Raw genomic sequence first — 25,508 nt, forward strand, 5'->3', positions numbered from 1 at the left:
GCCTGGCGGAGAAGAAAACACTCGTAGTCCGGGTTGGCATAAGGCTCAAAATGCGCTGTGATGGTGTTGCGCATCGTGACATAGGTCTTCGGGGGCCCAGCTTCGTGGACGGTCTTCGCGATTTTGTGAATGTCTGCACAGCCAAGGTGGAGGAGCATGGACCGCTGCCGTGGGGCTTGTATTTCCGCAGCCTCGAAGAAAGTCTCTAACTGCTCCAGCCACTCTTTCCATCACGCAGCCTGGGAGGGCGGCGGGCCAGTAATGGTGAAGGGCTCCAGCGGTGGGATGGAGGTTATGGTGGCGCAGCAAAGGACGGCCGACGGGATGCATAAAGTTCACTCAGCCACCGTGGCAGGGCGCAGGGGCGTCAACTGCAGACTGAAACGGTGGTGTGGGACCACGTGGTGATGTGAGAGGGCGACGGCTGGCGTCGGTAGAGCAGGCGACGGCGACCAGGGCCCAGACAGGGGGGTGTGCGATGGGCGTACGCGCTGTGTCCTTCCAGGACCACTCCACCGCAGGGGTAGCGCAGCCATGGCCTACACCAGTCCTTGGGCCAGTGCGCGGAAAGACAACGCTCAGGTGAAGCAGCAGACCACTTTGGGAGGCAGAGCATGTAGGTAGGTGTACCTGAAAAGGTAGGGTTCCCTGACGTGTCTGGCGGCTCTCACCGGGTCAAGGCTAGGCAGACCTGCAGGCTTAGGAAAGCAGCAGAGCGGCACACATCCATAGAGGATGCACGTGGATTGCAGGGCAGGGCCACATAACGCTATTGACGGTGTTTTTATTGATTTGATGGTGCGGTACTGCTGACGGGCCAGAGGGGGCAGCAGAGAGGCGGTAAAGGCTTACCGCACCGTCGCGCGACTTCCGCGGCACCAGACGCTGCAGGCACTCACGCGGGGTAAATGGGTGTGCGCGCCCGCGCACTCTTCTGTGCTTCGTGCTCCAGGTGAGCACCGACGTTCCGACGGGGTGCTCTGGAGGCTGCCGTTGCAGGCAGGGACACGGGGCCGACACCAGCGCTCCGTGGGGCACATCGGGGCACCGGTGGGAGCTGCACGGCAGAGGCGGGCTCGTGGAGGCAGCTAGGGACAGCACGGTGGGTGAGAGGTAGGACAGCGGCATGCTGACACCACCGCATCGCCAATGTAATGGTGTTTCGCTGCTAGGCCTACTTTAGATTACACAGGTTACGGTGGTGGCCAGCTCAAGACTGAGCCACGCCCAGAGCCCTGGGCTTTTTATTAGTATTGACACGTGGTCTCGACATCCGTCGAGCCCACCTTATGTGGTGCATTCAGGGGGTGACGGACAGTAACACCACCCCCTTCCACTGCGAGAGACGTGGACCATTCCACGGTCTCTCGCGACATTACACTCACCTCACTTCTCAAGTAAGACAAACTAATCTCTCTTTATCCCTTCAGAGCAGGTCCATAGAGCCGACCGGCACCTCGAGGAGGCCCTGAATTGGGAATATCGACGTATTTATAACTAACACAGATTGACCGCAGCATTACCTAATAACGAATGCACAGCAGCACTGCCGAAAAAACGTTATCTCCGGCACTTCCGCTTACATAAACGAAACACCGCTCTAACAACTACGCGCTCGCTGTCCCGCTTTAAGTAAATAACAGCTTCTCATTCAGATTGTGCGCCCTGGCCCCCCTTTACACTGAGTGGCATAATGGGCGAGATAGTTAACAAGGATGTCCATTTTGTACCATCATGGCGCTATGACTTGCGCGCAGGCATCAGCCATATCACCTGGCTCACAGCACCAAAATTACATATAAATCCGACAACGATCATGAAATGCATGTTTCTTTCCTCGTAATGCAATTCATCGCGCTGACAATACGAGAGCAAGGTTAACGTTCAAATTCAACGCGCTTTTTTCCTCTACAAATTCACTAATTTGGGTTTAATTTTACTCTGATATAAGAAAGTATACAATTGTGTCTTTCTTTCTTTTATTTTCAGCTACAGGTACTATTGACCTGACTGCACACAGCGAAAGTGGTAAGTGAACCACTTACTGTAGTCGCCACAACGTGCTACTACAAACTTACCGGTCCTGAAGAAAGCCTCTAGATCCAATTGGACCACGAGGCTGAAACATGTCAACCACAAAGACCACAAACAGTGCAGTAGATCAGTAACTCGATCTATGCACCCACCACTTTGTTTTTATTTTCTCCACACCACCACATCTATTAAAGCACCTGCCTACATGGTGGCATAGGGAATTTTAACTCACTATACATCTGCACACCACTCACCTTCCTTTTTATCTCTGGACGCTACTGTAATACCAGTGGGTCAACCTCCAGGTGGAGGTCAGCATAGTCACAAACTAAACACAATTATGATGCTGTCACGTTACTGGAAGGTGGAGAACCAAGATATACCGCCCGAATCTTGTGTACGTGAATGAGGTTTTTTTTAAGACCGATTAGTAACGATTTTGACCCTGGTACACAGGACGAGTGGTCCATTCCCCCCTCCCCCTCTTTTGATTATTTGTACTGACGTATGGAAGCCGAACGAACCATAGCTTCCCCTTCCCTCCATCCTGATAAAGTCAATCTGTAGGACAGAGTCTGAATTCCTTAGTCGTAATCCTCCTCCATGATCCTCATGATTTTACATTAATCTCCTTCTGCTTCAGGTGATTTGCTTTCATTGGAACAGGAAAGAAGGGCAATCGAAACCAGAGATGTGATTTGTAGACCTTCTTGGGCGGCTGGCTTAATGAGATATCTCTAGCAATCTATAAATGTGACATGGTGTTCTTGGAGCACACTCTTATGCAACTTAATCTAAAAAGTATTGCTCACTGGTATGATTCGGCCAACATGGAATGGCTCACTCTCCATGCCCATTCACAAAAGAGACCTAAAAATGATTTTAAAAAATATTGTCTCATCACGTGGAAAGCAAATTGATACCTAACATTCTACTGCTGGAACATACTTCTTGGTGAATGAACAATGGCTTTTTACCATTCAATCAAACTGGTTTTAGGAAAGGCGATTCAACTGTAGATAGCATCTTAAATCTTATATTTTTAATTAAATATGCTTTTAATAAAAAAGGCTGGTATGTGTTTGTTTCCTTGACTACAGCGCAGCCTTTGACAAGATTGACTGCGGCTACCTTTGGGCCAAGCTCCTTAGTTGGGGTATAGATCAATCATTGTTACATTAAATAATGGCATTATAGAGTAACACATGGCTGCAGATAATGCCTTTATGAGCAGCACTTTTTCACTCAAGATGTTCACACAAGATGTTAAAAAAGCTTGTGTTCTTGCACCCTTACTGTTTTCACTTTATATGTCAGATTTATCTGATTACCTTGACTCTCAAGAAAGCTTGGCACCCAAACTTAACAATTTTCCAATTACATATCTAGCCTACGCCAATGATCTTGTGGCCTTGTCAATTACATTGGTCAGCCTACAGTTTCAACTTTCCAATTAGCAAAATTCAATAATGACAATCTGCTTTAGGTAAATATGGCTAAAACAAAAATCATGGTCTTTCCCAAAAATGGGAAACTGCTAGGATGGAACCTGGAAGGCAAACCATTTAACTTAGTTACATCTTATGATTATTTGGTAATGACTGTTGACAGCATGTTAGCTAGCAAGAAAAATATCCTTAGGAAAAAAACATATCTGTCATTTTAATCAAATCTATCAACAGATTTTCCCAATTCTATGGTGGGGCTCAATAGCCCCTTCGATTATTGATCTTAGCGTTAAATTAATTCCTGTACTTTTATATGGATCACCAGAGCAAAATAAAATTGGAGTTCAACCTAACTTCACACCTTACGCACCACATTGTGTAGTCCTTAGTTATTTCTGTTCTTGGATGAATGCCCCAGTGGGGTCTTTAAAAGGCTTATTCTTCTTATTCTTTGCTGAATTGAAACAATGTCAATTTGGCAGCTTAGGCTTAAATATAAGCAAAATTACTAACTTTATAAATGAATACTGTTGGAAAGTGGGATATTGATAGTGGTAAATATGCATCCACCAATACAGTCTACGGCTTAGTACAGGTCTCAATAAATTATTCTCATTCTCAACCTCTGGTAGCTTGGCTGCAAGCAGGTAGGCTTAACTTAAGAAACAAGTATGTAAAGCATTAAAAAAACATAAATTCAGTAAATAATGAAGACACAACACACAATAAAAATCCATCACCAATCTCTAAAAATAGGAAATAGTTTTATCTTTAAAATTACACCAAAATGGCAAAAATCCAATACTATATAGCACCTACAAACCTATAGCGCCACTTTGGGACATCGGGTCATTGTAGGAGAGTAGGATCTGCTTCACATGTATACCCCCCACTTTTTGCTGGTGTTTCACTGTTTTTCGACTTTAGTCTGGCTGGGACCCTGCTATTCAGGGTCCCAGCTTAGCTGCTCCCTCTCTAAATTGATTGCATGTACTTTAGGTACACGATAGATTGGATCCTGAGGTACCCTTGTGATTCCCTAGTATATGGTACACTATGTACCCAGGGCCAGCTGAAGTCGGTATTAGGAGTAACTGCAGGGTGGTGACATGGGGAGGGGGAGGGGCAGGGGGGGTAGTAAACTATGGATTACGGAGGTTTACAGGTAAGTTAACATATAAATTAATAAAACGAATTTCGTAGCGTGCACTGCATCCCCAAATGCGATGCAGTGTACGCAACAAAATTCGTTTTATTAATTTATATGTTAACTTACCTGTAAACCTCCGTAATCCATAGTTTACTACCCCCCACCCTGCCCCTCCCCCTCCAAACGTCACCGCCCTGCAGTTACTCCTACTACCGACCGCGGCTGCCCAGGGCATAGGTACCCCAGAGGCCTACCAGGGGCTGAAGCATGTATTATGCCACGCCTGGAAAGCCACCCAAAATGACACCACAGGCTGCTACTGCAGCCTGGGTAAGGTGGTGCATGCACCCCTTACTGTGATATAGGTTACCTATATCACTATATATATATATATTCACTGAAAAAACCATAGGTTTCACACACGTTATAGTTAGGAATTAGCATTTAAAAAACCTTAGAAATTCAGTGAAAAAACCATAGGTTTCACACATGTTATAGTTAGCTGGACATTTTACTCGTAAAAAACCAATGAAATTGCCCCGTTATAGTTAGTTCAGCTAACTATAACTCACGCGCCCGCAATGCACTGCTGATGACGTCACATATTACATCACTCATGACATGGTCAGTGACATCACTCATGACATCACTGATGACATCTCAAATGACATCACTGATGACCTCACTGATGACATCATCCAGTGAATGTGTGTTTTTCTGAAAATTAAATATGTTTTATATATGTATATCTCAAGGTCGATGGAAGAATAAATGGGTATATAAGTGTCTAAATGGATGATTTGTTTTTAAAAAATTGATTGTGTAACTGACTGATTAAGTGTATCTCTCACTTTGTGTATAAGTGGCTGCATGGGTTGGTGAGTAGCTACATGGGTGTCTATATAGGTTAGTAGTTGTTTTTTTGAGTATCAGTCTGAGTGTCTGTATGGTTCGGTGGGGGGTATTACGTAGTGCATAGGTGCATGAATGAGTGACTCACTGTTTGTATGTGTTGAAGACAGCATGTGTGCAGGACTGTATGGGTGGATGAGTGTGTGTATGGGTGTGTTAGTGAGTGAATGACTGTCCCAATAGTGTCTTCAGGAGTAACTACATATGTTTTAAACTAGTATATGTGACTATTGGTGTATATATGTGAGTATATGTGAGAGGGACAGATTGAAAGAGTTCCTGTATGAATAAGTATGTGTTTCTATAAGTGATTGTTTAAAAGACTAAGTATGTGTAAGTTTCCGTAGAAGTAAGTGTGGTGGTGTGTGTATAACTGTATATGCAGGTGAATGTATGTTTGATTCTTTATTAGCATGAGTGACTATGTGTGTGAGTAACTCTATGGATGAGTGGCATTATGTAACAGGATGTATAGGTGTATGAGTACATATGATGAGTGAGTACATGTATGAGTGACTGTATAGGACTGTTGGTGAATGAGTGGATGTGTATGTGGATCTTAGAATTACTGAAGAGGTTGTTGTAACTGGTATTGGTATGTCCATTGTTTTGAAAATTTTAGTCTCTATTTTTGAATGTGTGTATCAAAGCTTATATTAAGGTGAGAGGAGGTCTGCCACTCTATCACAAGGATGATGTCATCAGTGATGTCATCAGTGATGTCATTTGAGATGTCATCAGTGATGTCATGAGTGATGTCACTGACCATGTCATGAGTGATGTAATATGTGACGTCATCAGCAGTGCATTGCGGGCGCGTGAGTTATAGTTAGCTGAACTAACTATAACGGGGCAATTTCATTGGTTTTTTACGAGTAAAATGTCCAGCTAACTATAACATGTGTGAAACCTATGGTTTTTTCACTGAATTTCTAAGGTTTTTTAAATGCTAATTCCTAACTATAACGTGTGTGAAACCTATGGTTTTTTCAGTGAATTTCTAAGGTTTTTTAAATGCTAATTCCTAACTATAACGTGTGTGAAACCCATGGTTTTTTCAGTGAATTTGCAAGGTTTTTTAAATGCTAATTCCTAACTATAACGTGTGTGTAACCCATGGTTTTTTCAGTGAATTTGCAAGGTTTTTTAAATGCAAATTTTTTTTTTTATTCTTCATTTTTTTCAAACATATTTTTAATTTAATTTTCTTTCATTTTATAAAGACTATGCTTAAATTTTTAAAATCCTTAAATATTTTTTTTTAATATATTTTTTAAAATAAACATGTAAAATTTATTACCAGATTTTTTTTTTTTTTTTTTTTTTTTTTTTATAGTACGCGTACCGTAAGCTCACGGTAAGCGTACGGTTTACGCAACGTCCGTAATCTATCTACGCTGCTTGCGTATAGTTACGCACTTTGCGTAGCCGCGCGTACTGCGCGTGGGACGCGTGCGCGCTTACGCCACACGCGCACGTTACGCGGAAGTGCCGGGGAGTGACTGTTATGCGCATGCGCGCAAGCGCGTGTCTTTTTTACGCGCACGCGTACTTTTTGCCGTAAGCGTACCGTAAGCGTACCGTAAGCGTACGGTAGGTCATGTGATCTTGAAACACAACTTTTGATTGGTTGAAACTACTTTCAGTTCTAGAACTCTCCTACACCACACCCATTCCCCTCATTTCTGCTTGTGATCCCTTGGGAGAAGGAGCTGGTTTGTCTTTGGGATACGATGGCAGAACAGCAGAGCTCTTCTGAGAGTGAGGCTAGCACCAGCAGCACTGTCTTGAGGCAGAGATCGAGGAAACAAAAGCCTTCTTATGTTTGGGATTATTTTACTTTTCCAGAAGGCCAGCAAAAGGTGAATGCACCCTTAGTTACTTGCAAGCTGTGTAAGCGTGTACTTTCTAGAGGTAATCCTAACAGGAAGTATTCCTTTGGGAATCACACCATGAAGAGACACCTCCAGGATGTACACAGAAGGACACATGGTCATCTTTTTGGAGGTAACTCTTCAGAAAGACGAGCCAGTACATCCACAGCAGCTCAGCCTGGACCATCATCTGCAGGGCTGACTCCTTCTTCTGCAGGTCAGGTGAGCCCTTCATCTGTGGGGGGAGAATCTCCTTTTGCTGGCCCTCTGGAAATGAACCTTCGATTTCGGAAGGTTGATATTCATTGCACATTTTGTAAAGGTCTAATTTGTCATAGGGAGACCAGTGTTTCCCTAGTGAACAACAAAATAGATCAGCACATTTGTAGCTTTGAATGATTTTCCCATGCTTCCTTTCCTCTGTCCCTGCATGAACACAACGGTTCTTTTAAGAGCCAACCTTATCTTTCATCTTTTTTTTACATATGTTTTTTAAAACCTTTTTTTTTTTTTTTTTACCGTACGCGTACGGTGCGCGTACCTTTTTTTTATTTTTTAAAAAAAACACTAAAAATCAATTATCACATTACAAGGTCCTTGAGAGACTACAATTATTATTATTGACTTACCATACTCACTCAAAAAAATATTTATTCATTTGTTTTTTTAAAAAATAGTTTTAAAAATGGTTGTAGTTTTCGAAAATTTTCTATATCGATCTGAAAAAAAAGAAAAAAGTATTAATATTTTTTTAACAATTTATAATACAGTATACATATTTACATTTTTTTCAAAAAAATATTTTTGCCTTATTTTTGCTGTTTTCAGAATATATTGCATTTCACTATAAATTGTGAAAGCAATTGCATTCATCATTTTACAGCGGGCAAAAAAAAATAACAATCTCAAAGATTGTATTAAAAAAGCCCAGAATCTCTTCTCACTTAAACTTATCATTACAGAAATGCATATTATTCTAAAAAAATATCATCTAAAAACAATACTTATTTCTTTAAAATACCGTCTGATATGTTTGTTTCAGAAGTATAATCACAATATTATATCTCAAATAACTCCAAAATACATCTGATTTCATTTCCTTTAGGCCAAATAGTATTTTTTTTTTTTTTTTTGGAATAAATTTCCAAGGGAAATCCATTAAAATTCTAAAGTTTAATCTGTCCAGATCTCACCGATTCTCTGTAACATTTTGGTTCACGAAAATTTTTTGAATAATTTATTTAGTCCACAATAGAATTGCTTACTTTTCCACATGGCCAAATAGTAATTTTTTAAATCATTTTTGAAAAAATTTCCAATGGCAGTCCAATAGCATTCCAAAATTTAAAATGTGCAGAAGTTACCGATTATCTATAAATTATTGGTTTTTCAAAATTGCATTAAAAATTAAAAAAGTCCACATTACAATTGGTTATCTTTCCTTTAGGCCAAATGATAATTTTAAAAATATTTTTTCTACAAAATTGCAATGGTAATCCAGTAAAATGGTAAAATTATTTTGTCCAGATCTTGCCAAGTCTCTCTAAAATTTAGGTTTCAGGAAGATTAGATAGGAATTTGCTAAATCAAAAGGCAAACGTTGTTTGAAAATCAATTGGGAATCATTACACAGTGTCCAGCCTTTTTCACATTTTAGATAAACTGTGTAATGTCCAGAAGTAACAGTAGGTCCATCATGGAAAATTATTGCAACAGTTACAAAAGTTTTTCCTGAAATTGATAATTGCTGTCCTGTAAACTTCTTTATTAAAGTATCCAATTTTGAACCATCAGCTCTACATCGTTGCATCATTAAAATTACATACTGTCCGTATTCCCTTAAAATTAATGTTGAAAACATGTCAGAATTACACTCACCACATTTCATGCTATGATTAGCATCTTTAACTAATTTTGCAAAAGTGACTGTTTTACTCTCTGGCAATGTCAAATAAATAAACCTTTCATTATCAACAATAGAGCCACATATATTATAACAATTATCACAACTATGTTCCCATTTATAAGAGAGACCAAAAAAAATGTCAATGGGAACTCCTTCTTCTTCCACTACCTGAAGAAAATACATCAAAAATTCGTGTGCATCTTGCTGTTCATTTTGAGAAAACTGTGTTCGTCCTGAACATACATCTAAAAGTTTTCTAATATCAGTAGCACTTTCTATTTGAGTTTTATCTTTACTCAGCTTTTGAAAAAGGAGACTCAGCTCTGAACAGAATCTTTTTCCCTGATTTACTATTATCTGCTCTTGCAAACTTTCCAGATAAAATGCAACATTCAGCACTACATTAGCGTAGCAGTTGACACCAGAGCTATTTTCAAAATGACATCCTACAACCTGTTCTTCATTGTCCTTTTTCTTTTTGCTTGCAATTACATCACTCCTCTTTTTTTTCCTCTTCTCTATATCTTCATTACAGATATTCTCATTTCTCCTTTTACGAGAAACTACACGTTTCTCCAACACAGGATACTGACCTAAATGAGGAGCATAGCTTCTTCTTAATCTATTATACTCCTTTACACAGTTTGTATCAGCACTAACTTTTGAGTCATTAAAGTCTATCATGAATAAACCTGATAATGTTTTGACTCGTGACAAAGCTACATATGCCATACCTTCTTTGAACACAGTTGAACCAATGTTCACAAATGCACAATCTACAGTCAATCCTTGAGACTTGTGGATAGTTACAGCATATGCTAGAGAAAACGGAAACTGCTTCCTACGTACATATAAGTCTTTCACAAGCATAAAACGAACTGTACAACGACAAATATCTTTAACTTCATCTATCTGATCAAATTTTATCTGTAAACATTCAATTCCTTCTTTTTTCTGATAATTAATAAAACCCACAACTCTTCCCATCGCTCCATTCACTAAGCCTTTCTCAACATCCAAATTTCTCCTTAAAAATACTCTACAGTTCATGCAAACATATAGATTTTTTTCTAATCCTGCTGTTTTGGAGATGTTCTTCTCTAGTGAGTCCAATTTATTTTTCAGTTTGCCTGTTACTGTGACAGTAATTCTTCCATCCTCAATTTTGTCCACTGCTTCCAATTTCCTGATCTCTTCCTTTTCCAATTTCAAAAGCTCCTCATTAAATATTGAGCATTCACGTAGAGTTGGCATTAAGCAGATGACACTTTTGTTTTCTGCAATATTCTTGTATATTTTCTCTGCAACTATTTCTTCCTTTGGAAATAAATTATGTAGCAGCCGACTCTGTAATGCTTTTTTCCCAACTTCTGTGAGTAGTCCAATTCTGATATCTTTCAGAATACTTCCATATTCTTCATCGTTTGCTTGCCTCATATTAGTTGTAAGTTCCTTGTACTCAAAGAAGGACCAAATATTTGTATTTCCAATGCTTCCCAATGACTTCTTCGTGTCTTCATGTGTCACAGTATTAAACACTGGTTGTCCTTTAACTGGAGTAAGTTGCAAAAGATCCCCAAAAACTATGACGTGTTTTCCACCAAATAACACGTCATAGTCTGTCTTCAAAATTTGCTGCATTCTTAAATGCACAAAGGCAAGCATTAAGTTTGATACCATGCTCACCTCATCAATAATGAGAACTTGCATCTTCTTCAATACTCTTGAAACTTCCAAGGATGCTTCTCCAGTTAGCTTGTTGAATTGTATTTTGTTCTCATGCTCCACTGGTAACATTAGCAAACGATGTAAGGTGATTCCTTTTATGTTATATGCTGCTAACCCAGTTGGAGCAGTAACCACACAAGACAAAGTAGAATCCGTTTTTTGCTTTAGGTAGCTTCTGATGACTTTAATTAGGAAACTTTTTCCAGTGCCAGCTGGTCCGCTTACATACATCCTGATTGGATGAAATGATGTGCATGAGCACTCTTTTTTTATATGTAGAAATCCGTGATCAATTTTGTTTTTGATCTCTTCATAAATGTGTTGCTGCTCTTGATTCAGTTGTCTTTCCAAATTTTGTAAGTCTATAAATTCTTCTTGAGCTTGATTCATAGCCGTTTCCACTTCATTCATGGCTATTGATGCTTCATTTTCAACGATTGGTTGTCCTAGGGGATCTTGACTGTATGTTCCTGAACTTTGGCTGTCCTGAGAACTGTCTCTAGCTATTTCTGCTGCAATTGTAGTTTCCTGTTCAATTTCTTCATTTAACATTTGCAGATAAGTTGAGAATGTACTGCATTGTATGCTGTCTTTGCAAGCATTAAAAGAATCTTCATAGCTCTGGAATTCTCCCAGTAGTTCATCCTCTGTACGCCATGGTTTAAACAACTGTAAAAGAGCCAAGTAGTAAAATTCTTTCTTGTCGGTTGTGTCGCAACTCAGCTTCCGGTGATTTATCAAACTTCCTTTGGTTTGCTTCACCAAACATCCTTCTTCACCAACAACTTTATATTTTCCACTGTTGATGTCTTCTGCAGCTTTCCGTGAATAAATGTAGTTCTGCAGCACTTCATAGAGACACATGTTCTCCAGATGATGACTTCTCTTGGGATAATATGTGTCCAACATGTTTGTTTTCAATATATCTGTACTTTCTGGGTCATTCTCGGCCAAATATTCAATTTCTCCAACAGATTTCAGTACCCGATTTCTCATTGCTGCAAGGCCTAAACTTGCCCAAATTATTCTTCTTGACTTCGAGTAGAGACTTGCAGAAGATAACCTATCTGAACATTCGTAGGATCCAATTTCTCGATGCGATAACATCTTCAAACTGAAACTGTACAGCTTCTTACTGACAGTCTTCTCGTGAGAAATCTCTTCCCACATTTCCTTCAATTTTGTTTTTTCTGATTTCGTAATGTAAGACGTTACATATCGTGCAACAGCAATGGAATTGTCAGCTACATACTGTATATCCATGTTAGCGTTCCACATGGATAAAATGACTGGGTTGTAGTCATTTATATTTTTTGATTCTTCTTTTCTTTTAAGGTTGTAGGTATTCTTAGGTGATTTTCTTGTGATAGTATGTCTCACAGCTGACATAAAACTGTTGACTCTTCCATTTGAAAGAACAGGTCTAGGAAATCCAAATCGACATTTAGTGTAGTATTTTTCTTTGCTCTTGTATTTCCGTCGACAGTATTTTCCACACCGATGACTTTGGAAACGTAGAACTTGCTCCTTTAACTTGTTCTCTTCTTTGCTTTTTGGTATACCACATGTTGCATATTCTTCAATGTAAGATAACACTGCTTCATCAGTATCTGTTCCAAACTTTGGGGCATCCTTGATCCACAGCAGCATATGAATATGAGGAGCACCTCTTGCCTGGTACTCTTTTCTCCAAAAGAAATCCACTACTTCTCCAAGGGGTGGATTTTTTTTATTGCAGATGAAGGACATCATAGCCTCAAATCTATGATTGAAATATCTGCAAACATTAACCGGATCCAATGAGCACAGTTCTCCTGCTGTCTTGTATTCGATGTTTTTAATGTTTGAATTGGCCTCTCGTAGAAAATCCAGTAAATCATCCCAAGCGTACTCGGCACAGCTTAGGGTAAGGAACCATGTTGGTGTTCCTAAATTGCGTAACATGCATTTTAGTTCACCATGGCGTCGGTACCAATATTCATTTGTCCCACGCTGACAAGCCATCAGATTGATCAGTTGTGTTTCCAAATGATCATCTCGGTGCTGCACTTTCTCCATAAAATCCTTAGCAGACACATTTTGTAAATGTACTCCACTTTTTAAAATGTGATTTACTGCATAAGACAGTGCAGACAAGTCGCTTTCAAATAAAAGATGGAACAAATAAGGAATACTTTGTCGAAATCTGGGATCTTCAGCATATAGTCTTGTAGTCCGATACTCTGAAGCTGGAATCTGTTCTGGACGTTCATCGTATCGTCCTCCTTTTCCTTTAGGAAACAGCTGGGGAAAACATCGAGCTTCCAAGCTCTCCTCCCATACACTCACGGGATTTCCTTTTGCTTTCTTCATCTGAAAGAGATCAATATTGTCTCCCATAACTTCTTTCGAATGGAGAGGATGTATGCTAAAATGTTCATAAATTTCTTCTTCCTTTGACTTGTCCACTTTTTCAATTTGTCCAGTTGGTGTTTCTGTGTGTTCTTGAAAATCTTCTTCTTCTTCTTCTTCTTCTATATAAATTGATTCATACCATTTGTTATTTTTTTTCAAATACAAATTTGCTCTTTGTACTTTCCGCACATCTACCAGCTCCTGCCAAATCTTCTTATTCTTTGTAGGTACACCATTAACCAGAATAATTAATGGTTCAGTTTCCAAAGTATCCGCATCAATAGTTTCCATATTTTTTTTCAAATCCAAGGGCAAATACACCACTCTACCTTTTAAACCTCTCAGTAAATCTGAAGGAGGTAATTTACCAGTTTTGGGCTCCATACGTACTATGGTCTGGAACGGATGAACACATTGAATGAGTATAGACTCATATGTATTTAATTCAGAAAGTTCAGCAGGAATAGCATCCAATTCTAAATTATTATGTACAGCTCTGGTCGGCATTCTATTTTCCTCTAACTTGTTGTAACAGTATTTACAAATACGCTGATCTTCACCCAATTCAAAACAATTTTCAAGAAATATATATGTGGCAAAATCCATCCACTTATAATTATCTTCATTTTCACTCTTTCTGTAGAGATCAACATTCCTAGTTTGTTTTCTATAATGAGTTCTGCGGCAACAAATACAAGTAACATTTGGTCTTTCATTAGAGACTATTGCAAATTTTGTTATGTGATCATTAAATGTGTTACTTACAGAGGGTTCTACATTCTCTTCCACTTCTGCCTCATTTACTGTGTCCTTCTCTGCACTGTTTTGTTCAGGACCAAAGTAACAAAACTGAATTTCATCAACAACCTTCTCTACATCTGATACCGTTCCTCGGAACAGAGCCCTATTCAATTCATTTAACTTTATTGCTGGACTTTTGGCAAAATACAACCGTCTCACAAACTTTCTCATTTCAGTATGATGAACAGCCAGCATCCTAAAATGATGGAAAACACTATTGCACACTTTTCTAGATAGACAAGCAAGAGAATGACCCTGCAAACCAGTATTCTCTCTCACTCTGCATGGATCCAGACTTTGAAGCACCTTAATCTTTTGTTTTACACTTTTTTTACTATATTCTCTTAGAAACTCTCGAAATCTGTCAATAGATTCCTGACGCACAGTGCAAATACTACTACAATTCCAAGTGTACACTGGGGCTTTAGGACGTCTCCCCATTGCCTCATCTGCCATCACTTGTACCTCATCTCTTGGAACCATTATCTCCTTCTCCATTATGCAACCATTTTTTACTTCGTATGAACGACCTCTGGTGTCAACTGCATGCAGCAAACTATTACTTTGAAAATAGCTCTCTTCATTAAAAAAAGGTTCACTACTTGAACTATGCATCCACTTTCCTAAAAACACTTTACAAAAGTTTGTTCTGTTCACTACTCTTTTGCTTTTGCTTTGTGATTTCAGTACATTAACCATTTTATCTAATGTACGCATCCTATTCAAAATTAATATGAATAGTTTCCTTTTTAATTCTAATGCTTTTGCTGCAATGGCTTCAATTTCTTTTTTTCTCTTGTAATATTTTGCCTTTTGCTTATATTTCTTTACATCCTTTATCAAATTGGACATAACTCTTCTCTGAAACATTTTTCTACGTATCTCTTTAAACGCTGTTTTTCTGTTTATGTTAAACTTTTCAATTGCAGAAGGTATATTTGCATTAACTAAATTCTCAATTTTTTGCTGTTCTCTATGTTTTGTTACATTTTTCCGAGGACAGACATTTTGTACATTTTTCTTTGTTTTGAATATTTTGTTAAGAAATTGTTTTTTCTGCTTACCAGAAGATTTTTTCTTTTTCCCAACATGAGCATCTTCTACTAACTTTGGTCCTCCAGTTGTCTTCAAATATAGTTTTTTTTTTAGCGTTTTTTGAGCTCGAGATTTTGTAGGCATCTTAAATTTTGTTCACTGTTCTTCAGCAATACCTGAAAAAAACTAAAAAAAAAATCCTTTATTGTATTTAAATATATTACTACATTTGTTTTCACAATAGTCATAAAACAAAATTTCTTTGCCAATTTGAATGCACACAAACTGCTCTTTTTTTTGGGCAAGTGAAAATCTCTTTTACAAACTGTCACATTATGAAACCACTTTTCAGATTTTTTAAAAAGCCCATGTCCACAGTGCTACACTCCACCAAGGGCAACCAGCCTTAGTGAAGCTCAATGTATTTGCATTACAGACTGAAACCTGAAAACCCCACTCGCTTATAAATACTTTGCATGACTATACACGGCAAGCACATGGGTGTGTGCTAAGACTCTGCTTCTTCCCCCAAAAATTCGCTCCCCCTTTCCATCTAATGCAACTGTGAAATCACCAGAGCAAGACGCAATAAATCTCTGCCTATAATTCCTCTATGCACACAGAGTCATGTTTTCACATTAGTCCCAAAACGAAATTTCTTTGCCATTTTGAAAGCACACTTACTGCTCTTTTTTTTTCGGGCCGAGTGAAAATCACTTTTACAGACTGACACATTATGAAACCACTATTTTTGATTTATTTAATTGCACGTGTACAAACTGTTTTTTTTTCAGACCACCACCATGTGCATTCTCTGTGACTGCCTACACTCCACCAAGGGCAACCAGCCTTAGTGATGCTGAATGTATTTGCATTACAGACTTAAACCTGAAAACCCCACTGGCTTCTAAATACTGTGCATGACTATACATGGCAAGCACATGGGTGTGTGCTAAGCCTCTGCTTCTTCCCCAAAAAGTTCGCTCCCCCTTTCCATCTAATGCAACTGTGAAATCACCAGAGCAAGACGCAATAAATCTCTGCCTATAATTCCTCTATGCACACAGAGTCATGTTTTCACATTAGTCCTAAAACGAAATTTCTTTGCCAATTTGAAAGCACACTTACTGCTCTTTTTTTTTAGGGCCAAGTGAAAATCTCTTTTTACAATTTGAAATCACTTTTACAGACTGACACATTATGAAACCACTATTTTTGATTTATTTAATTGCACGTGTCCAAGCTGTTTTTTTTTCAGACCAACACCATGTGTATTCTCTGTGTCTGCCTACACTCCAGCAAGGGCAACCAGTCTTAGTGATGCTGAATGTATTTGCATTACAGACTTAAACCTGAAAACCCCACTGGCTTCTAAATACTGTGCATGACTATACATGGCAAGCACATGGGTGTGTGCTAAGCCTCTGCTTCTTCCCCAAAAAATTCGCTCCCCCTTTCCATCTAATGCAACTGTGAAATCACCAGAGCAAGACGCAATAAATCTCTGCCTATAATTCCTCTATGCACACAGAGTCATGTTTTCACATTAGTCCCAAAACGAAATTTCTTTGCCATTTTGAAAGCACACTTACTGCTCTTTTTTTTTCGGGCCGAGTGAAAATCACTTTTACAGACTGACACATTATGAAACCTTTTTTAAAAATTTATTTAATTGCACATGTCCAAGCTGTTTTTTTTTCAGACCACCACCATGTGTATTCTCTGTGTCTGCCTACACTCCAGCAAGGGCAACCAGCCTTAGTGATGCTGAATGTATTTGCATTACAGACTTAAACCTGAAAACCCCACTGGCTTCTAAATACTGTGCATGACTATACACGGCAAGCACATGGGTGTGTGCTAAGCCTCTGCTTCTTCCCCCAAAAATTCGCTCCCCCTTTCCATCTAATGCAACTGTGAAATCACCAGAGCAAGACGCAATAAATCTCTGCCTATAATTCCTCTATGCACACAGAGTCATGTTTTCACATTAGTCCTAAAACGAAATTTCTTTGCCAATTTGAAAGCACACTTACTGCTCTTTTTTTTTCGGGCCAAGTGAAAATCTCTTTTTACAATTTGAAATCACTTTTACAGACTGACACATTATGAAACCACTTTTTTTTCTTTTATTTAAATGCACATGTCCAAGCTGTTTTTTCAGACCACCACCATGTGCATTCTCTGTGACTGCCTACACTCCACCAAGGGCAACCAGCCTTAGTGATGCTGAATGTATTTGCATTACAGACTTAAACCTGAAAACCCCACTGGCTTCTAAATACTGTGCATGACTATACACGGCAAGCACATGGGTGTGTGCTAAGCCTCTGCTTCTTCCCCCAAAAATTCGCTCCCCCTTTCCATCTAATGCAACTGTGAAATCACCAGAGCAAGACGCAATAAATCTCTGCCTATAATTCCTCTATGCACACAGAGTCATGTTTTCACATTAGTCCTAAAACGAAATTTCTTTGCCAATTTGAAAGCACACTTACTGCTCTTTTTTTTTAGGGCCAAGTGAAAATCTCTTTTTACAATTTGAAATCACTTTTACAGACTGACACATTATGAAACCACTATTTTTGATTTATTTAATTGCACGTGTACAAACTGTTTTTTTTTCAGACCACCACCATGTGCATTCTCTGTGACTGCCTACACTCCACCAAGGGCAACCAGCCTTAGTGATGCTGAATGTATTTGCATTACAGACTTAAACCTGAAAACCCCACTGGCTTCTAAATACTGTGCATGACTATACACGGCAAGCACATGGGTGTGTGCTAAGCCTCTGCTTCTTCCCCCAAAAATTCGCTCCCCCTTTCCATCTAATGCAACTGTGAAATCACCAGAGCAAGACGCAATAAATCTCTGCCTATAATTCCTCTATGCACACAGAGTCATGTTTTCACATTAGTCCTAAAACGAAATTTCTTTGCCAATTTGAAAGCACACTTACTGCTCTTTTTTTTTAGGGCCAAGTGAAAATCTCTTTTTACAATTTGAAATCACTTTTACAGACTGACACATTATGAAACCACTATTTTTGATTTATTTAATTGCACGTGTACAAACTGTTTTTTTTTCAGACCACCACCATGTGCATTCTCTGTGACTGCCTACACTCCACCAAGGGCAACCAGCCTTAGTGATGCTGAATGTATTTGCATTACAGACTTAAACCTGAAAACCCCACTGGCTTCTAAATACTGTGCATGACTATACATGGCAAGCACATGGGTGTGTGCTAAGCCTCTGCTTCTTCCCCCAAAAATTCGCTCCCCCTTTCCATCTAATGCAACTGTGAAATCACCAGAGCAAGACGCAATAAATCTCTGCCTATAATTCCTCTATGCACACAGAGTCATGTTTTCACATTAGTCCTAAAACGAAATTTCTTTGCCAATTTGAAAGCACACTTACTGCTCTTTTTTTTTAGGGCCAAGTGAAAATCTCTTTTTACAATTTGAAATCACTTTTACAGACTGACACATTATGAAACCACTATTTTTGATTTATTTAATTGCACGTGTACAAACTGTTTTTTTTTCAGACCACCACCATGTGCATTCTCTGTGACTGCCTACACTCCACCAAGGGCAACCAGCCTTAGTGATGCTGAATGTATTTGCATTACAGACTTAAACCTGAAAACCCCACTGGCTTCTAAATACTGTGCATGACTATACATGGCAAGCACATGGGTGTGTGCTAAGCCTCTGCTTCTTCCCCAAAAAATTTGCTCCCCCTTTCCATCTAATGCAACTGTGAAATCACCAGAGCAAGACGCAATAAATCTCTGCCTATAATTCTTCTATGCACACAGAGTCATGTTTTCACATTAGTCCCAAAACGAAATTTCTTTGCCAATTTGAAAGCACACTTACTGCTCTTTTTTTTTTCGGGGCAAGTGTAAATCACTTTTACACACTGTCACATTATGAAACCACCATGTGTAACTACAACAAAAACAATTCCCATTTCTATTATTCATTTCTTAAGTTACCACATACATCCCCTCTCAAACTCTAAACTCACCTTTAAAATTAGTTAGTTGTGAAAGAAATGTGACACTCAAACAGCAGATTATCAGAGCCAGGATCTCTGTTGTGTTCACCTCTCTCCTCTCAGCAGAACCAGATAATGGCAAACTTTCCCTCTATTTTTCCACACATATACATGTAAGTTTCAAATCTCAGTGCTTCCCCCTTTTTTTCAAATGTAATCACACATTTCTATTGGTTGAAAACCAACCCTTTTCCAAAAGTACCCTGCCCCCAACTTGACTTCTGCCTAGTACCCTTCCCCCAACTTGACTTCTGCCTGCTACCATAGCAACAGCTCATGGAACACTGCTGTGTGCAGTTAGGTCAGAAGTTCGACACACAATGTTTCAATTCCACAGAGCAAGAGTGCTTGACTTTTCAAACCTTACAGCAAATCCATAGTACTGTTCTTTGGTTACACATTTTTTTGTACCAATACAAAACATGCTTCTATTAATTTTCACATACAGCCTAGTTTTTATTCTAGAATGGTATGAAACAGCCAATCAGTTCTTTTTGTTTTAAAAAAATATGTATGCCTCCATTTCCAAACTGTCTTTCTTTTCATATTGCCATTCTACTGAAAGACACCTCCTGAGTGCATCCAGTTCTCCTTTGAAGATGTTCACAGTGTGGATTGTAGGGCACAGCTATGTCTTCTGGAGTGAAAAGTTTGCAGAGAAAACAGATATGGTGAGAGACCTTGCTTTGCCAAATGTAGACATTAAATGGATTGGTCAGAGAGGGTTAAAGTGGCACCAATTGATGCCATTGGTGAAATCCTTCATTCAAATCCAACACCCTGACCTCATAATAGTGCACTGTGGTGGCAATGACCTAGGCACTTTGACTGGGGTAGGTCTGGAAATGCTTATGAAGGACACCTTTGCACAACTGTTTACACTTTTCCCTAAAACTGCCTTTGTGTTTTCCAACATATGCCAAAGGCAAAAATGGAACTGGTCCAATCATTTCTGTCCACAGATTGACAAAGCAAGAAAGCACGTCAACAAATCTGTTTCTGCTTTCCTCCGTGACTATGGTATGGGTGCCATTTACCACAACAACTTGCGTTATGACATGCAAGACATTTATAGAGGAGATGGTGTGCACTTCAATGATGAAGGGAACAGAGTCTTCCTCTTGAACCTTAGACTCTGCATCGGTACTTACTTGTAGGTACCACTAAAAAAATGACTTCATAAACACAACAGCTCTTTTTAGAGCTCCCTAATTTCTAAACTCTTAAATCTGCTTTTCATTTATCTATTTTTATTATTTTACCGTACGCTTACCGTAAGCTTACCGTACGCGTACCCCGTGATTTTTTTTAAAATCAATAAATGTTTTTTTTGTACTTTTCTGTCCTTCTTTGACCCCCTTACAAATGTTAGGGGGTCTGTAACTCTCCTCATTGCCCCCTTTCCTTGTTTTCACTCTTTTTTTTCAGAGTGAAATACACAAAATGGCGGCCGCCGCTTCCTGGTTTCGGCCGATTCGAATGTTTACTAAGATCTAACAGCCAATCAGAATCGCGCTCGCGCACGCCGCCGTACGCTTACCGTAAGCGTACGGTAAGCGTACCGTAAGCGGGCTCAGATATATATATTGATTTAAAGGCTATTTTCTCAGAATCTACTGAACAGATTTACACCAAACCTACAAAAGGCACTTCCTTGACCTAGGGACTACCTCTCTGCCAAATTTTGAGTAATTCTGTTCAGCCGTTCGGGCTGTAGCTCGTTCTAAAGGTCCTATGGAAAAATGCATGGGAAAAACGCGTTTTGGGACCCCCCTTTTATCTCAGCCCCCGCTTGACGGATCCCCCCGAGACTTTCAGGGTAGGAGCGGAGCGTAGCGCCCCACCTATTTTGAGAAATTCACGAGGATTCGTCGACCGGCGCCAAAGTTATTCAAAATAGAATGTTGAGGTTTTCCTATGGAAACGTGGTCCTAACTATAACTACCTACTGGCGACCGCCAGTAGGTAATATATGTATACACATATAAACCTATAAGTCACTCCTATGGCAGGCCTTATCAATCCTGAAGGCAGCGTGCTTGGTGCATGAGCAGAGCCCCTCTGCAGCGTTCAGAGATCCTTCTCTGAAGCTGTTTGTAATGCAGCCTGACCATATACTCTTAAGTGCATTATAACCTACCGGTAAGTGCTAACTTTGGGATGGCTGCACAGAAACATTTCATGTTTGGTGTCAAACGCTCTGGAATCCTACCCCCACCCTCCCCGCAAGTTCTGGTAGAATTCCACCCTTCTAAAGGGAAAGTACTGGGTTACCCGGTAGAAACTTAACAGAGCCCAGGCATCACAAAATGGATGCTGCAGCCACAGACACGGGTCCGGCCTCCTGCTGCTGACCGAAACTCTGGCAGGGGAGGTCTGGACAATAGGTTTCCTGTCACAGGGAAGTGTAACCACCTCCCAGACAGGTTGATGTGTATTGGGGCTGGGTGGGAGCACTCTCTGAGTGCTTTGAAGTCCTGCACTGGGGGCACATTTGGTGTCCCTGTGCATAGTCCAGCTCAAACCGGTCCAGGGGCTTCCAGCCCCTGCTCTGGCGCATAACTGGACAAAGGAAATGGCCACCCCTCTTTCCAAACCCTCCCATAGGTGGGTCCCCAGAGCTAGTCCAACCCCTTCCTTAGGTATAAGTAAGGAACCTCTGTAACCAGAACTTTAGATTACCCTGGACAAAACTCTGAAGCCAAATCCTGGACCTTCAACGCTCTGCTAAAGACCAGAGGACTGAAGAAATCTCCCTTGGGGTCAAGGAGTGACTCCCCTGCTTGGCAGGCACCAACAAATCAATTTGGCGGTCTGCATTTCCAAAGCTCCCGCCAGCCTCCGAAGTATTTGCAGCCCAGGAAGAGGATTTCCAGACATCTCAGAGGCCGACCCGAGTCCCCAGCAAAGCTGAGACCCGCAGCCCTCGTGAGTAGCGTGGAACCGGAACTCCTGGTCACCGTGCACTTTTGATCGCGTCTCCTGAAGTCGTGCTTGAGCTGACTAGTAGCCCCCACCTCGAGCACTGAATCCACCGAAGATTGTTGGCCTAGTCACTCCGAGTGAACTGTGGGCTGCCATTTTGTGTTTCCTCTCGAGGTCCCTTCGCGATCCCTGGTCCGTTGGCTGGTGGGTCCCTGAGGGGGTAACTTTGTATTTCCTTGAGCTTCCCTGGATGCTCCAGATGTGCCCTGACTCCCAACCAAGTGGTGAGTCCCACAGACCTTGCTGGTCTTCACAGAAGCATCTTTCTCGTTTCTACGTGGGTTGCTGTTGCCAAGGCTTGTTGTGTCCAATCTGGGTACCGACACTGCAGCACTCGACATCCTTTGTTGGACAGCTCGAATCCAGCTCCTGGTTGTCCTCGACGCCTCCTGGTACTCGTGGCTGAAGAGTCAAGCTTCACCTTCTTCACCTGAAATCACCCGACATCAGTGGGCATCTGCCTATCGCCTTCCTGGTCACTGGCTAGTGACCCAGACTCTGTCCCCTCTGCTTTCAGGTTCTTCTCATCTTCCATCCAGGCTTGGATCTCTTCGGACACTTCGCATCTTCACAGCAGCAGCACTTCTACGCCAGCTCCCATTGAAATCGGCGACACGACACGACCCGACACCAAAAGACACCTATGTACCCAGCTTCCCTGGATGAGGTAACACGAGTACTCCGGTGCTCCCGTGGGTGCTAGCCCTAGAACTTCCTAAGTCCAAAAGGGTTTGGTCCTGACTCAATTTTAAGTGTCCCTAATCTTTAAAAATCTAACCACGACTTTCCCCATAGAAGCTAACGGGAGCTCCCGGCTGTGTACACACACTGCACACGACCCCCGTGGGTCCCCTGTGTCACTACCTTGGGCGGTTCCTTGGGGTACCAGCGATAATACAGGATCTAGGCCTTGTGTCTAGTTAAATCGTGGTTCTAATAGCACTATTTTAGTATATGGTTTGGCTCGCCCCTAGGGCCTGACGTGTATTTGTGCTATTTTACTGTGATTATTGAAGTGTAACTTATGTGTTTTGACCTCTAGTCTCATAAAGAGACTAGGAGGGTGTGTTTAGTAATAAATACATATATTTTATATATATACCTGGTGTGGATATCTTTCATTTAGGAACTCAAGAGATTATAGACTGGTAAAACAAGCTACTTTACATTCCTTCAAGACTTAGCCTGAAGGCTCTCCATAGCTACTACTAGGATAGCTTTCAATAAAGGTTGTCTTTAACCTATAACCAATAAGGGGTTGTTTGGACTGGTACAGGGTGCCCACTATAACTAGTGGACAGCATATACCAGGCCAACTTCTCATAGTCATGCTTAACCGGGTCATCTGATCATGCCTATCTGGGACAAAGTCAAAGTTTCAGGCCAACTGTGATGGAGCCCTGCTTGGATAGCGCTCGTGGTAGGCCTCAGTTGAGATATTACCTTTAGACATAGAAACTTTTCTGGAGCTTTTTCTGCCCGGGTCCCTCGATGCTCTTCACCTGTCCGGATTCAGTGAGGGTTCACTGGCTTGCTTTTTAGGGAGCTCCTGATCAAACTCTGGAAGTCGGACCAATGGAGCTTTTCAGTGAGAGGAACCAGCAGGTCAGAACGGCTCGTGGTTGAAAGCGGCTGTCTTGGCTCTCGTGGTTGAGTCAGTCCCCTTATGAAGCTATTCTTCAAAGTTACTCCAAACTGCTGGAACCTCTTCCTGAAGTTCCTCTTGAGGGTCCAAAGTGTCCAGAACACAATCCAAGAGTCTGGAATCTCCAAGATGGTCCTTGAAAGGTTGGGATCACAATTCCCACAATGCACCTGGACAAACCCCTTTACAAACCCCCAGAGGCACTCCAGGCAGGAGATTCTTGGTAGGGATTGTCCGCATGAGCTCTGGTAACCTGTAGCTTGCAGGGAGTCCACTCTTTATTCCTCTTTGAGCAAGGTGAATCCAAAGGGCTGTAGTTCCAGATAAAGCAGCAGGGGCAGTCAGTCAGAATACAGAGCCTGATGGTGCAAATCAAATTTCCAGCTTTGCAAGCCTTCTTCTTATTTTAGTTTCAAGCAGCAGATCTGAGAGGCTATGCTCCTCTCATATATTTATTGAGTGTTCTCTGGGGTCAAGCAGGAGAGCACTCCTGTCCAATGAGGTGCAGCGCAACAACCCAGAGCATGACCACTTCATCCAAAGTGTGGCATAATTTTCTCCCAGAAAACACTATTCCTCTAAAATTCAGTATGGCTGAAATCTCAGCGAGAAGCAAAAACTAGCTACAACAACCACCAGTATGTCTCATTTTCATAGCTCTCCTCCCCCTACCATCTGCAAATTTCTGCAATAAGCCTGCCATCTGGGTGGGTCAGCGGGGCTAGGGGGTATATGGACCTGGCATTGTCTGCCTGTCCTATTCCTCCTTTGAAGCTTATGCTTTACCTCCACTCCCTCCTCCTCTGGCATTCCTGTGTAGCAGAGCTCTCTTCAACAGATAGCCTCTCTCTTGGGGTGCCACTTATCACTTCATCAAACCAGCCTGGCTAATCCTGTTAACTCTAACCAGTCATGAGAGACCAACGGAAGGCTGAATTTTGGCTACAGACAAGAAAGTCTTAAAACCTATTTTCAACATAGCACTGGCATTGGGACTGGTTAAACAGAGCCCAGGACAAGCCAGAGTCAGTTACCACCAGTACTAATCAGCAAAAAATTAGGTTTCTTAGGATGACTTTGCAACAAATGCTGTCATCCAGGTTTGGATGTGCAGGCCTCAATGAGTTAAAAACCTCAAACAAAAATAAATATTTAAGATTCAGTTTTTTGTATATTCCATTACTAAGGTTCGAAGGTTCATGGAAATCCAATCGAGCAATATGCTGGGCAGCAGACTATGTGGTTATAAGGAAAGAAACCTTGGAGCATATAATTTGTCTCTGTCCGAAGGACCTACTTTCAATTTTCATAATGTTAGCACAACTAAAGAAGCAATAAGAACTTGCTTTGTATTGCAAAGGGAAGTTGTTTTATCTTAGTTAATTAAACTCCCAGATCTAACATAATATGTGTTAAAAAGTGCTGGGTCAAAATCCTAAAATGTATTGCTTTAGCCTGAACAAAGCTATCAAGTTTTAATCATGGTTTTGTGTGGTAGTGTTATAATTTTCTGTCCTACTTGTAA

The sequence above is a fragment of the Triturus cristatus genome, chromosome 3_1 (assembly GCF_964204655.1).
Source record: "Triturus cristatus chromosome 3_1, aTriCri1.1, whole genome shotgun sequence".
In the NCBI taxonomy this organism is placed as follows: Eukaryota; Metazoa; Chordata; class Amphibia; order Caudata; family Salamandridae; genus Triturus; species Triturus cristatus.